Here is a 14,652-nt window from a genome sequence, read left to right on the forward strand (position 1 = left end):
GTCTTTTTATGAATAGTATATGAAAATATTTACGTTATTTTCAATAGCCATCATCTATCTATTAGTCTAGTAACAGCAGTATATTTTATGCCCAAATGTCTTTCTGTTCACAGACAATTTTCAGGGAAATTAATTCTAGGTTACTAAGTTTTGTTGATAAAAAAAAAGTAAATGTCAGCCATTCATTTATTTTTAAAAGTGTAATTTGGTAAGAATGATTTACAAAGTTTCCCCAAAAATAAGACCAGGTCTTATATTAGGTTTGCTCCAAAAGACGCATTAGGGCTTATGTTCAGGTGATGTCCTCCTGAAAAATCATGCTAGGGCTTATTTTTCGTTTAGGTCTTATTTTCGGGGAAACACAGTAGTACCTATAGTCAGTCATATGCCGTTAGCTCTAAAAGGGCCATTAGAGAGTTCCTAGCTCAAAGGGTTCAAACTCCATTCTTTGGAATCCTGAGCTCCTCAGATATGCTGGGTGTCTTCCCATGCAGTCCCTCACCTCTGCTTTGGCTAATCCAGTTATGTTTTGTACTCTCTTGTGGAATGGTATGCCTTGTAAATTTTCACTTGAGAAAAAGAATTCTGCTACTAAAAATTATCAGTCACTGCATCCCCTCATTTTACCAATAATAAATGTAGGATCCTATGATATAAAGAGACTTCAAGAAGATGCTGCTTTGGTAACAGAGCCAGGCGCCAGTATCTTTTCTACTCAAGGGTGGCTTTTTCTCCACGGAATTTAGGGAAACAACTCCTGTTTGAAAATGTTTATAGTTTTGTTTTGGTTTTGGTTTTGGTTTGTTTTAAGTTTTCAAGCTAATAAATTAGTGAAATGTCCAAGTTTAGGTTTAGTGTTTATGTAAGACTATTGGTTGTTTCAGAGAATAAAAATACTTGGCTATTTTGGCAAATCTGGTTAGTCGAGCAAGTTTAAAGAATAATTGGCATAGAGAAAAGAAAGAGACAGAGAGAGAAAGAGAGAGGAGGAGGAAAGACAATAGAAGAAAAAAGGGGGAAGGAAGAGATACATAAAGAAGAAAAGAAGAGAGAAAGATAACTATTTGTTTTGATCTATATGGCTACATTTGGGGCTAATGGCCTCAAATCTATTTCACATTAAGCCAATAAAACATGAAACTTACCTAATACTATGTAGAAAATAAATATTTGATGACAACTGCTTTAAAATGGGTTGTGATTATTTTACTTTAAAATTCTATGTATCGTCTCTCCTATGTGAGTGATACCATTTAATAAATCAAATAGCAAGTTGTTCTAAAAGAACAAAATATATTAAAAAAACTAATATAAAATTTTTAAAAAATCCCAGGTTGAGCATTCTTAACAGAGAGAATATATCTAAAGCAAGTAAAATAATTTGAAAGAATATTATCCTGGAATTTCTAAGGGCATTGTTATATATTTATGAATTAAGACGCTCAGTTCCTTTGAGTAGGGGAGAGATATTAACTTGCCCTGCAAATCAAATAACCTAATTTGTGCTTATTATTATTCCTTTCATATTATATTGATATTATTTCTTGTTTGTCCTCCAAGTCTGCAAGTTCCTTCACAGCAAGGATTTTACCTCTTAGTCACTTATTTTTTATACCTAATAACGCTCATAGGCAAAATAATACAGATGTGCTATTAATATTTATTTAGCGATGAATGCGTGAATATATAAATATAAATTACTCCAGACACAGAGCTTCTGTCTTACTTGTACTTTCGGGTTTCTCTCTAATGGTCTGCAATGTTCAGAATACTCTCATTTCAAAGTAACTGCGTGGCAAAAGTAGAATTATACATCCAGAGTTCTTCTTCATTGTTCTCCACACCATTTTAGATACTTCCAAACACTACTGAAAACCAAGTTCACACTTCTTCTGAGTCACCTCTAATGGCAGAGAAGAATAGAATTCTAGCTCAGATGAATATATGGGTGATTTCCCTCACACATCTTCACTTTTGATTAAAAAACAAAACCTACAGGGACACTCTCTCAAGTACAGATACACATACAGGAGAATAAGGGCAGCACTTCACCTTTTTAAGTTCTTGATAAATGACCCACTTTTAGAGAAAAATAATAATAAATACTACTGAATGAGCATGTACGATGTGCCAAACACTACGAAAAGTATTTACATATACTGCTTGATCTTCACAACATTCGTATGAAACACATTCCACCATTATCCTCACTGTACAGTGGAAATTGGTGATTAGAGAGGTTAAGATGTTGCATCTAGTCCTTACATCGAAAGACTTGGTTTCAAACCCAGTTATCTCCAATGCCATACGTGGTTATCTAATCTTACTCATTTTTACGTGTCACCTGATATGTATCAAAGGGTCTGATCCAGAGCAGCATAAAAGGAAGGTCCTAGAATGACTGAAACTGTAAATGCTCACTTCAAAACAGAGCTACTAGCCCCAGATCCTTTGCTTTTTGCTTTCTCCTACTAGATTTCGGTGACTTTCTAACATCATAAGAATAATATTCATGTGCATCTTTAAAGTCTCCAGTTGCCATTGTGATGGAAGCCCAGATAATCAGGTGGTCTTCTTCCTGCTAATGTACCCTTGACATAGCAGCTCTCTCCTTTTTAGTAGGCAATTCAATTTAGGTTCTTTTGAAAGAGTCATCTCTTTTGTTAATTTATAAATTTAAAATATCAGTGAAGTGTGAGAGAAAAAATGGATATAAAAATACAAGAACATACGCAGAGGGTGTTGAAAAGAGTCAGACAATACAGTGTTTGTCAGCATGAGAGCTGCTCTCACATTACTAGCTGGGACATCTGTGCCTGCATCAAGCTGTCTCGGAGAAAGGCTTTGAGCCAAACCATCATGCAGACCTCGTCCTCCACACATAGTCATAGCAATTCTGCTATTCAGAAGCACCTGCCTCCATGTACAATTTGCTCACTGATGCTGCAAGGAGCATCAGAATTATGCTCTGTCTCCATCTAATAACACCTTTGCAATCTCTCCAGAGCAGGGACTCAGCATGGCTCTTTTAATCTTCTTGCCCTCTGTAGGAAGTAAGAACTATGATTTCTCTTCCCCTCACAAATTAAATTGTATTACCAGGTAGCAACGGGGCAGTGCCAGCTGAATAAAATTGATGACAAAAGCAGACAGAAGAATCCCAATGTCCTAGCGGTGTTGGGGACAGAAATTTTATTTCAAAAGCAATAATTCAACAAGGCATGAATCCTAGTGCCATGCAAGCACCCTGGTGTTGCTCACTAAATCTAAAGCCAGGAATGTCCCAGAACAGACATCACTTGCTAAAAGCCAACTTTGCTTACGTGGCTCCATCAGCAACCAAGCCATGCCTCCCTTGTTCCCTCGCAAATCTGTACAGTTGCTGTCCTCCTGCATATACAGATCTGCACCTATGCTTTAATAAATAACCGCCTTAAAACAGGGTATTGGATTCACCTATTTAAGTATGCCTAAGCACAGCCAGTAGGGTCGGCTTTCAGATTACTAAAATCAAGCTCATCAGGCAGGTACATAAATGACATCTAAACGAAGCATATTGGAAGAAATGTTTTCAAATTGCAGGAATCCTGCTGCTTGATTCTGACAAGAAGCTACAGTAAAAGGTTGAATAATATCTTTGGGATTCATTAATTATGAATGCAGTCTTCTGTTGAGGGCGTGGTGTGTAAGTTGCTCACAGTCTTTCAATTGACCATGACGAATGCCTGTTTTGCCAGTGTCATCACCGCCATCTTAATTTACAATAGACACTAAGATAGCTTTTCCCAAAGTACATTCTTTGGAAGACTAATATTGCGTAATAGGCTTCTGTGGAGACACCCTACTGGGAAATGTTCCCATGACTCCGTTGTGTGTTTCAAAACTATTTGATTAGAAATCTACCTTTCACAAAATATCTTGGAGGATAAATACCCCATTCACATTGCCATCTGAGGGAAGAATGAAAGCAAACAGTAGCATAGATTATCAGTCTCCAATGTTTTTGATGGTGTACAGGGAAGAAAGAAAGCACAACCTTGTCCCTATTTGAGCATTACCTTTCCCCTCAGATTAACACCCTGTACCTTGATCTCCATGGGAGTCTCATTATATCACATATCAGGCACAGAGCAAAAATAGCAAAGACCGTGACTATATTATCCACTCTTGTATTTCCAGTATTACACGTGTTCAATAGATAAATTAACAAGTGTTCAGTAGATAAATGCTTGTGGAAGGAATGAATCAATGAATCAGTGAATCAACGAATGAAAGAATGAATGAGTCTGCATATGCCTCTCTGCTGTGGGTACCTATGATAATGCACTGTCTGTTTTTCAAAAGTAAGTAGGCAGTATTCAAACAGATGTGTCTAAGCCACCACAGTGGCTCTACTCTCCTCTCTTGTAAATAATGAAATCACATACATGTTTCAAAATGTCAGCCTCTGTTGCTGGCTGTGTTGTTGCCTTGGCAACATAGACTATGGCATTATAAGCTGTGGTCTCTGCCACGGAGCTATCTGAGAGTCATCCTGCAGAGTTCCACAATGAGATATTGTCATCATAGATCCCTAACTGCCCCCTGGTCTGAACCTTGGTGTGTGTGTGCGCCTGTAGAATAAAGTTTACCTTACGTTAATTCCCTTTACTATTCAGGGCCTAATATTCCAGCTGTTAAATAATGATTTTACCCTCCTCCTTCATTTGCTTTGATTATGCTCACAGTAGATGGCGTATTGTTTAGAAAATATCCTCAAGAGCGCTGATGATCAGACTTTGGGATTTTCGCAGCTAGAACTGAAACATCAGAGGAAGAAATATGGGCTTGTCTGCTTTTATTGTTGCTAAGTACAGACAAAAATTTAAAATCATCGCCCATGTTTCTAGTTTCATTAAAGAATGGATATTTTGTTCCTCCCCAAAGTAGGAAGGAGCATTTTCGAGTGAGGGACATTCTTAAATTTGAAGAGCCCTATAAAATATTGATCACATCTTTACTAATCTTATTAGACTGTCAAATATTTCATCATGGACTTACATTTCTTCCCAACACATTTGAAAACCTCTTCTCAAGGGGCAGTGGGACAATAAAAGTGAATATAAAATACAAGAAGATTTATTCTAGACAAGGCCAATGATTTATACAGCTTAAAATTCTGCTCTGTCAGTGACACCATGTCTTAGCTGGCTATACCAACTTCCAGAGTGTAAGTGTTAAACCTCTCCACCTCCTCCAGCTGCCAGCCCAGCTCTGCACTCTCCCTCTCTGTATCCAGCCTCGCTTCCCCTCTCCTGAGAAAATTGGGCCATAATCTTCTGATTCCATACATAATAAATTATCTAAATCTCTACCCAGCTTCTCCAGAAGCTTAAGCCTTCTATTATTCCCAATTGTTTGAATTTTTAAACTCTACCTCTTCACTGACACCCCTGCTTTAGCTTTCACCTTCTCTTACTTCTCCCTAGTAAAGTGCTGAATCTGATTTGTTTTGATCCATATTGATTGTGCATGTAATTACTGTGGCCCAAAAAAGGAAGCAACCAAGTCCATTGCGTTTCTCACTGTAGTTCTCAAGGGTCTTTAAGAAGGCCTGAAACTCTTCTCATTCCATCTCTTAAGATGTAAGCAGATCAGACTAGTTCTACCTCTGGGGGTGGCCTCACTGTGGGGACAGTGCTGTCTCTCTGTCTCTGTGGGTCTGTGCCCTTGCTGGGCCAGCTCCTCTGCTTACGATGGATGAGGTAAATCTGGCCAGACCAGTGCTTGTGGACCTTGTATGTGGAGGAGGTCAGAGACCCACTACGTTTTCCAGTCCAGCCATTTGCAGTGAGCCCTGAATAAAGCTTCACTGTGGTCTCCATCTTGCAGCCTATTCTTTGTGTCATACTGCTTTGGACGGAATCTTGGAGACTCAGAGTTTTGGGAGTAGGATTAGAACCCAGCCCCACTCGAAACTCCTAACAGCTTACACTCCTCAACCCACCTCCTTATCTATCCACCTTCTGCAATCTGGTTTCCCCACCCACAGGACTCGCCAGCCACTCTGGCGAAATTCACCAGTGTCTTTCTAATTGTCATAGTCAGTAACGTGTCAATTTTCTAATTTTTTTTTTACACCTTGAAAGTCTTGAAGTATTTTCAGCTCTTATTTTATTCTTCCTTATTCTGATACTTCTGACCATGTTCTCTTTGAAATTCTTCATCGCATCATTGCAAAACCACTCTTTCTTAAATGTGCTTCTCTAACCACTTCTTGCCAGATCCCCTCATGAAATCCCTTAAGGTTACCATTCTTTTGATCTTGACCCTTTTGTAATTCTGTTACTCTTCTACGTTACTTTTATCACTGTCAACTTTCAAATCTACAAACCCAGTTTAGGTCTGTTCCCAATTACCAGTTCCGTATATCTTTCTGTCTGTTCAAACTCTCCATTTGGATACTGATACATATCCAGGACCCTGCATATTCAAAATTAAATCAATCATTGCATCATGACAGTATGAGGAGCCGTGCTGATCTGCTCCCCAGTGAAACTAGTACAAATTATTTTTACAAAACCACTATTTTAAAGCCTCTGCACTCCTAGGTATACGAATCCAAAAGAAGTGAAACATACACTCACACAACAACTTGTACACAAGTGTTTATAGCCATTCATATTATTATTCATAATAGCAAAAAAGTAAAAACAATCCAAATGTCCATCAATGGATAAATAAACAAAATGTGGTATAGTCATACAATGGAATATTTTTCAGCCATAAAAAGGAAGTTCTTGAACACACAATGGGATTTATAGATGATGTAATACAGAATTGTACACCTGAAATCTATGTAATTTTACTAACAGTTGTCACCCCAATAAATTAAAAAAAAAGGAAGTACTGATACATGTTACAACATGGATGAATCCTGAAAACATTATGCTAAGTGAGAGAACTATTCACAAAAGACCACACAGTACACGATTCCACTCATGAAAGTCTAGAGTCTATAGAGGCAGAAAGTAGATAAGTTGTTGCTTAGGGCCATAGAGGGAGAAATAGGGATATAGGGAGGTGATAGCTAAAAGGTTTGGGGTTTCTTTTTCCTTTTGACAAAAATATTATAAAATTGACTGTAGTAAAGGTTGCATAGAGATTTGAATATACTAAAAACCATTGAATGGTACACTTTAAGTGGATGAATTATATATGCAAATTATATCTCAATAAAGCTATTTTTAAAAATCAATCAATTAATCATTCCCATTCAGATCGGCTTGTTCATCTGTCTTTCCCCAAGGCATTCTCTTAACCACCCAAAGCAGGAAATTATTCTAGACTTCTCTCTTTACATTTCCCCCGGTGTCCAATTTTTTGCCAAGTCTTATCCGGCCTACTTCTAACATCTCCCTGACCAGCGCCATTCTCTCCATCACACTATCGTCTCAGGTCAGGGTTTCACAAGTATGATTTCTCTGGATAGGCATCCCTTTCTTAAGAGCTGAGTATGAAAGGACAAGTACTAGAATTGGTGTGGGGGGAGGTTAATCGAGGGATGCATTTACTTGTCTTCCAGCAAATTTTTTTTTTCATTTGCTGTTTCACTTGAAATATTTTAGAACATGATAATAATGGCAAGGTCTTACTCCCACCTCTACATCTCTAGCCTGCTTTTGACACCTCTCTCTCTCTCTGTATTAATGTGGTCGTTTTTCTGTTGTTTTTGCATATTGATGTATTTTAAGCCACATGAGGGAAAGAACTACAGAGATCATCTAGCCCAACTTTATACTTTCGATCATATACCATCAGGTAATTTTATTTCCTCCTTCTCGTTACTCACTTCCAAGCAACCAAAAAGTCTTATTTATTTTACTTTTTTAATAGTGCAAGAATTAGCAAAATATACTCTATATATTTCTCTATACACATATACGTATAATTGTTTGGAGTAACAACATATAATAGTTTTATAACTTGCAGAAATTACAACTCATAGGACGGGAAATGTTGGGAATAAATAATTTCAGGGAATGACTTATAATTAATTTCAAAAAAGGGGTACGTTGTGAAGGTAAAGAATTTTACTAATGTACGGCAATGTTGCCTATGGAAAAATAATTATGTTTGGTGAACAGACCTAATGACAATGATTAATATATTCACTGTTGAAAGACAGCTGTTTTATAATGAGAATTATTGTTGTCGCCTTGTTTGGAAGGTGAAATGTACAATGTTCAGGCAGTTGGAAAAGATAATTTGGCAAAACAGATAGTAGCTCCAGCAAGTTCAAATTTCTATTCATTAAGTAGTCTTGGGAACAATCCTGGATTAGATTCGCCACATCTGAGGAATGCGGTCACAAATTTTACAAATAGAGGAAATAGATTTTTTTTTTTTACCAGAGGATTACGTGACACAGCCCATTCTAAATTTACAGATATGTTACTGTTGCAAAGATGTGTGCTTTCATAGAAGGTAAGCCATGTGGATTGCCATGGTAAAATAAAAGTTTTGCCAGGTCAGTATAGAAACAAAGGGATTTGATTTAGGTGACCTTAAAAAGACTCTCAGACAAGGTGTTGTGAAGCACTCTGCCCCACTATAGGGACAACTGGTCAAGGAGACACAGTGCTTCAGTTCATCAACCAAGGCTCTTCCTCTGGAGAATGGTTTTTGCTTCTTTTCAAGACTCCACCTTCCCAACGTGATAAAATATAGCATCTATTCACATATAAAACAGCATAAGGTTGAATTGATGTTGTTTCAACCTGGAAATAACTTAATTGTGGTTAGTCTAGCATCACGTTTCCTGTATCTGATTAGATTGCAGCTTGCTTTGCTTACAGAGCAGACGTGTGGGTCTGGTACCAAGAGACTTCAGTATTGTCCAATCCCTAATGTGTCAGTTCTCTTACTCTGTGCATGTGCTTTACTAGTTAAACTTTCAGAGGCCACATTTTTCTCTCAATTTTGAAGATATTTCACTTGAGGCCCATTAATATTCCTTTTCTGTTTTTCTCTCTTTATGTAAGAAAATGCACTTTACTGTCTATCCCAGTATATAATTTGACCCACACTCTTATCAAAAACTTGAACCATTATTTACTTTTTATGAAACAAAGAAAACTAATTTGTTTATTTAAATAACTATAGTTATATATTTGCAAAGATTTATATTTAAATCTATATTATTTAATTAATAACCAAATCCATAAAAAAGGATATTTTTAAAGGCTTACCCAAGCATCTAATATCTGTGTATGACTTTTTAATCATCTGTCTTTATCCATAGTAAACATTCTCAGTCTAAGGAAGCTATACCACCAATTGTCAGAAAAGATCAGTTATACCCAGGATGAACAATTCGTGCAATGAAGAATAATAGGCCAAACAGTGCATGATTGAAATGGGTGACTATTCCAAGAAAAAATACTCTCTAGTCCTTGCCCCTTCAAAATTATTTTCTAGACAATTATTGCAGGAGACGAGGAAGCTAGACAAAACAAATCAATCTTTTGCCAAGATGTGCCTGAATATAACAAAAGGCATCAAATGAACAGGATTGAAAGAATAAAATACGTTCAATCCAGTTAGAATCGATTTATCTTCACAATAGAATCAGCAGCTAAAAGGTAGATATACCACTTTTGTTATTTTCCTCTGGCACTTAGGCAGGGCTGTATAACGCAGGATGCCCAATCCACCAATACAAATGGAATTCTAGAATTTTCTATTTTATAATGAAAAATTTGTGCCCACAATCAGTATTGTGAGAAAGGCAAAGAGTGTAAACTGATCCACTGTGTCAGTGTGTGTGTGTGTGTGTGTACGTGTGTGTGTGTGTGTGTGTGTGTGTGTGTGTGTTACAGCAGAATATTGGTCCCAGTGGGACCTCTGGCCCTGGTAGGTGTTTTGAGGTTTCCTGTTGTCCTTTGAGTGTAACACCCAGACCAGAATTTCCCAAACCTGCTGCCCCCACAGAACACCATGTAGCAAGAAAAACATGAATGACAATGTTCAGTGCTCAAATAAGTTTGGAAAACTATTAAACAAAGGTAAACAGGCTTCCTCAAGACTTTCCAAAGGCACTGAGATGCTATTGTACATTGTAAATATTCACAACTCATATATTCCGTTTTCTTTCATTTCAATCGCCATTTAACCCTGGAATTCTTATTAATATCTAAGTCAAACATTCAGAGTTGGGAACTTTGGACTTAGACTAAACTCTGGACTCTTAGGCCCCTTTACCCAAATCTCACTCTTTTTCTTAGCCCTTGAGATTGTGTCACTTAGGGGACAAGAGGCACAGCCTAACTCACCCTGAGAATTTCCCAGCCTACCAGAAAGAGGCAGGCCCTGACCGGTCTTACTGTATGACACATGCTGGGAAACTTTTCATAAGTGAAGCCAAAAGACAAAATCCCCTAACGAGGAAATTCAAAGAGATAAAAGGACACTGCAACAGAAACAAGGTCTCTTCATATTGAATCTCTATCCCCACTCCCATCCCCAATTGTTACCGTGCTTGACCTTGACCCCTACCACCTCCTCCCCTACCTCAATCTTCTCTACTGGGAGAGAGTCGTCGTCTGTCTGACGGGCTAGAGAGTTTTTATCGCCCCCTGCTGGTCACAAGGCTGTTACTACAAATATACTCAGATACTGGATTACAGCTATCTGTACGGTACTATTCTACCCACCGTACGTTGTAAACTGAAATTTACAGAGAGCGTTTAATAATATTTTAATTAATATTTCCTTTTAAAGGGGGAGCTAAAACTAAAGCATTGACAGGAGTTCTAGAAATGAGTCTGGTATGGCGGAAACACGGGACAATGTCCCACTGGCATTAGGAATCATCTAATGCCGCACTTACAAAGAATTCCCGCTGGCATGCAGTGTTCAAACTTCCTATAGATTGGCATAAAAATTAATTATCATAACTCTAATGTGCAAGATGTTCATGGAAGCCAGGGTCCTGGTCACATAGGACTTCAATGAATTCTTCTATGGAGATAAAAAAGGGCAGCCGCTTATCATGGAATTTTATTCTCTGTTCTGTTTGGTGGGTCACAAGAAATATTTCTTTTTGGATTTTTTTCCTAGAAAATAATAAAATCTATAATGTGAAGCGAACCGGAAGAGTAGAAAGTACACTCATTTTGGAATCAAACAGACCAGGGATTGGACGCATACAAGTTCTGCCACTTCTAGCTAATTACCTTGAATAAGTTTATTAACTTATTTCAGCTTTAGTTTGCTCATATATAACATGAGGATAAAAACACCTAACTCAAATGATTAATATGTGAATATCATCTTGTGTTTATGGCTCATAATAGGTATTCTATAAATTAGGATTCCTTTAGTCTGAAATGAAAACAAGGTAAACAAGCAAATGCTAAAAAAGGATAGCACTAATAAGAACTATTAAATTGTGTCTATGACAGTTGCTATTCCATAATAAAATTCATTTACCTAATTTGACCATAGGTCATATCGTAACTCCTGTCTGACAAAGTACAGCATGAAATGAGCTATGTCTCTGACAGTCAGATCTAGCGTGACAACAGTTAGAACTTATTGGTGGACGGGAGCCTTAGTCAGCTTACCTTTGGGGAGTTTTTGTAAGACAAGGGATCTGCTATCTAAAGTTTGGATTTATTTTAGGTTTTAGTTTAAAGCCAGTCTTCAAACCATAGTTCCATACTATTTGGCAAATAAGAAAAGAAACCAATGAGATAACATTGTAAAATATGATTGAAATGATAGACTCAAACATCCAATAGATAGTTTAATGTTAATGTTAATGTTAATGTTAATGTTTGAGCACCTCCACTTACAATTTTAGGACAGAATAGGCCTGAGGTTTGTTCTGACCTGGACATGTGTCACTTTGAGTGTGACTCACACCCAACACTTAACCTTTATGAAACATAACAGTGGAAAGCTAAACATTAAAGGTGAAATACAACCAGGCCACTCCAAATGAGAAGCATCTTCCTAGGGGTACTCTAAGAGAGTTGGAATGTGGGTTGGTGGTGTTGTAGATCAAATAAGTGTCTGTTAGAAAACAAATGCAAACATAGAAAACATATGATCTGGGAAGTATAACATTAGACTAAATGCCAGGGTACTCTGATATACAAGTTGGAGTTTGGGTGGAAAAATAGAACCACTCTAAGTATCACTGGAATAAGGAAATTTATAGTGGAATTAAGGTTTACACAAATGTGGAAGGAGCTAGGGAAGTAAAGATTTGGCAGGTTGGAGAATTGGGAAACAATTACTGATGACTTCACCCTATGGCTCTAGAGCAGGTAGAGAAGCTGGAGCTCACTCAGGAATCTGAGAAACTACTGCTTCTGTTCAGCATGACCTAGAAGAGGGTAGCCACAGAGACACGGTAAAAAGCCACCATGTCTCATTGCCATGCCTTCTGAGAATATGGCTTCCTCTTAGCTCCAAGTGTCAAAGTTCCTCTCATTAGCAGCCTCTAAGTCAGAACCACACAGGGAAAGAAAGGTATTTGGGGAAATGCAGTTCCCAGCCTTGGAAGGAAGTGGTAAGTGTGCTGAGTAAGAGACAACCTAGCTCACGTGAGACAACCCAGATCACATGGTTACATTTTGTGCAGAGAGGTCCTGGCTCTCTCTGACAGGCGATGAGAGCCTCACAGAATGTTTGGAAAAACGTAGGTCCCTTAGTATCATTTTAGCATTCTTCCTATGAGCATTTGATGGATAAAAATAAAAGCAAAATGGCTTAGTCAAAAGGGAAATCAAGAAAAAAGAGAAATCAAGCTTATTGAAGCTCTTTTGTGCAGCAGGCATTAGCGGATTTACATCTATTATATCATTTAGTCTCACTCCATAGATTGTTGTTTGTTGTTTTATTTTTTCATTTTACAGATAGGGCTACTTCATTTTAAAGGTGAAATAAATGGCCCCTAAATCATTTAACTGGTGGATGATAAAGTAGATAGAACATAGGTTTGGGTCTAAACACAGTGTTATTTCTGCCACACTGTAACTGTAACTCATCCCATGGAAGGGAGAAAAATTTTGATGCTGCTTAGAGCAAATCACAAGTATTTTTAATATTAATAGAAGCCTAACATTGGCATTTGTTTAAGCCTTGATGTGTATTTTGTGGCTTGATGTGAATCAGCATAACTAGGAGAATCTGAATTTTAAGCTAGTTCTCTGGATGATTTTGTCTACCTCATAGTCTGAGAATCACTGATTCCTCAATCAGCAAGGTGAACACAAAATCAGTTAGGAGAAAGAAACAATTTTACTACAACTATTAGAGTAGGATATATTAAAATACAGAATTATGCAAAGGTTCTATAAACAAGAATGAGAGCCAGGTCAAATTCCTAACCTCTTTGTCAATCGTTGCTTTCTATAATTGCCTTCCTGGAATTAAATAACATGTTCTGATTATTTCCAAATTAAAAGGAATCTCAAACGAGAAAAAGAAAAAGCGTAAATGTTTACTTCTTCCTAGGAAAAATCAATACCGTTATCTAAGGGCATAACATTTTCAAATATATATTGAAGTTGTCCATGACTATCTTCATGCCCACCTAATTGTCACACATTTAGCAAATAGCCACATACTGCAGTCAAGTAGCAATGCACTTGAATCCATTTTCGTTTCCTAGGACACTCAGCCCTCCAGTGACCTGGCAGATGCTGCAGCATGTCGTAGTACGTCCTGTCATCATTCAGAAAATCAGTACATCCTGTGCCTCTGGTCCCAATTTTTAAGTTGAATATAATGGCCTTGATTGGAAAGACATCTCTTTTTTATGTAGAGATCTTTGCCAGATTGAAGCTTATGTTCTAAACACATGCAAGAACATAAGGAAAATTATATTAAGAAAATAACCATAAAATTTTAAATGTATCACCTAGAGGATTTAAGCAAAGAGGAAATGCCTAATCATGCTGTTCTCTGTGGAGCTAAGCAATTGTGCTACTGCTTTTCTTCTTTGGTAACCAATACATTTTAAAAACCAGTTCTTAGGTTGTCTATAAAGTGAAAACACAAAATATTTAGACCTGATAACTTAAGGAAATTATCAGTTCATGTTAGCCAAGTACCCAGTACCTATGCATATAATGTATAGCACCTCTCGCTTAGTAAGAACTGAACGAAAGAACTGAAGCTAATTTTTCCCCCATTTTGTTTCTCTTATAATGCTTTGACATTTATGAAAAATTTTTAAAAATTTGTTTCATGTAATATTTCGTCTGTTTTTCCTAAAATAAATACACCATTAAATAAATGTTTTAAATCTCTACGGTAAGAATTATATACTCTCTTCATTTGAAAGCCTCATTGTCTAGCACCCAGCTCGGCATGATAGATGGTGTACAATAAATAATTACTGAAGCGAATACAAGTGAATGGGGGTGGGGGGAGCGGGTGCTGAAAGGGTGTGGATGGCAGTTGCCAGGCTGCCTCTTACATGTTATTCCCGACAGAATGTCTTCCATGAATTAATGATTCAGAATACCAGGTGGTCAGCCACAAGCTTCCTAAAAAGGGAAACAAGCAGGAGGAGAGGAGGGTTTCAGCATGAGAGCTTAAGTTTTACCACAGCGAATTCAGAATCTTTCATTTTCACTTCCAAAAGTAGGCAGCTGG

This window comes from Rhinolophus ferrumequinum, chromosome 14 (genome assembly GCF_004115265.2).
Source record: "Rhinolophus ferrumequinum isolate MPI-CBG mRhiFer1 chromosome 14, mRhiFer1_v1.p, whole genome shotgun sequence".
In the NCBI taxonomy this organism is placed as follows: Eukaryota; Metazoa; Chordata; class Mammalia; order Chiroptera; family Rhinolophidae; genus Rhinolophus; species Rhinolophus ferrumequinum.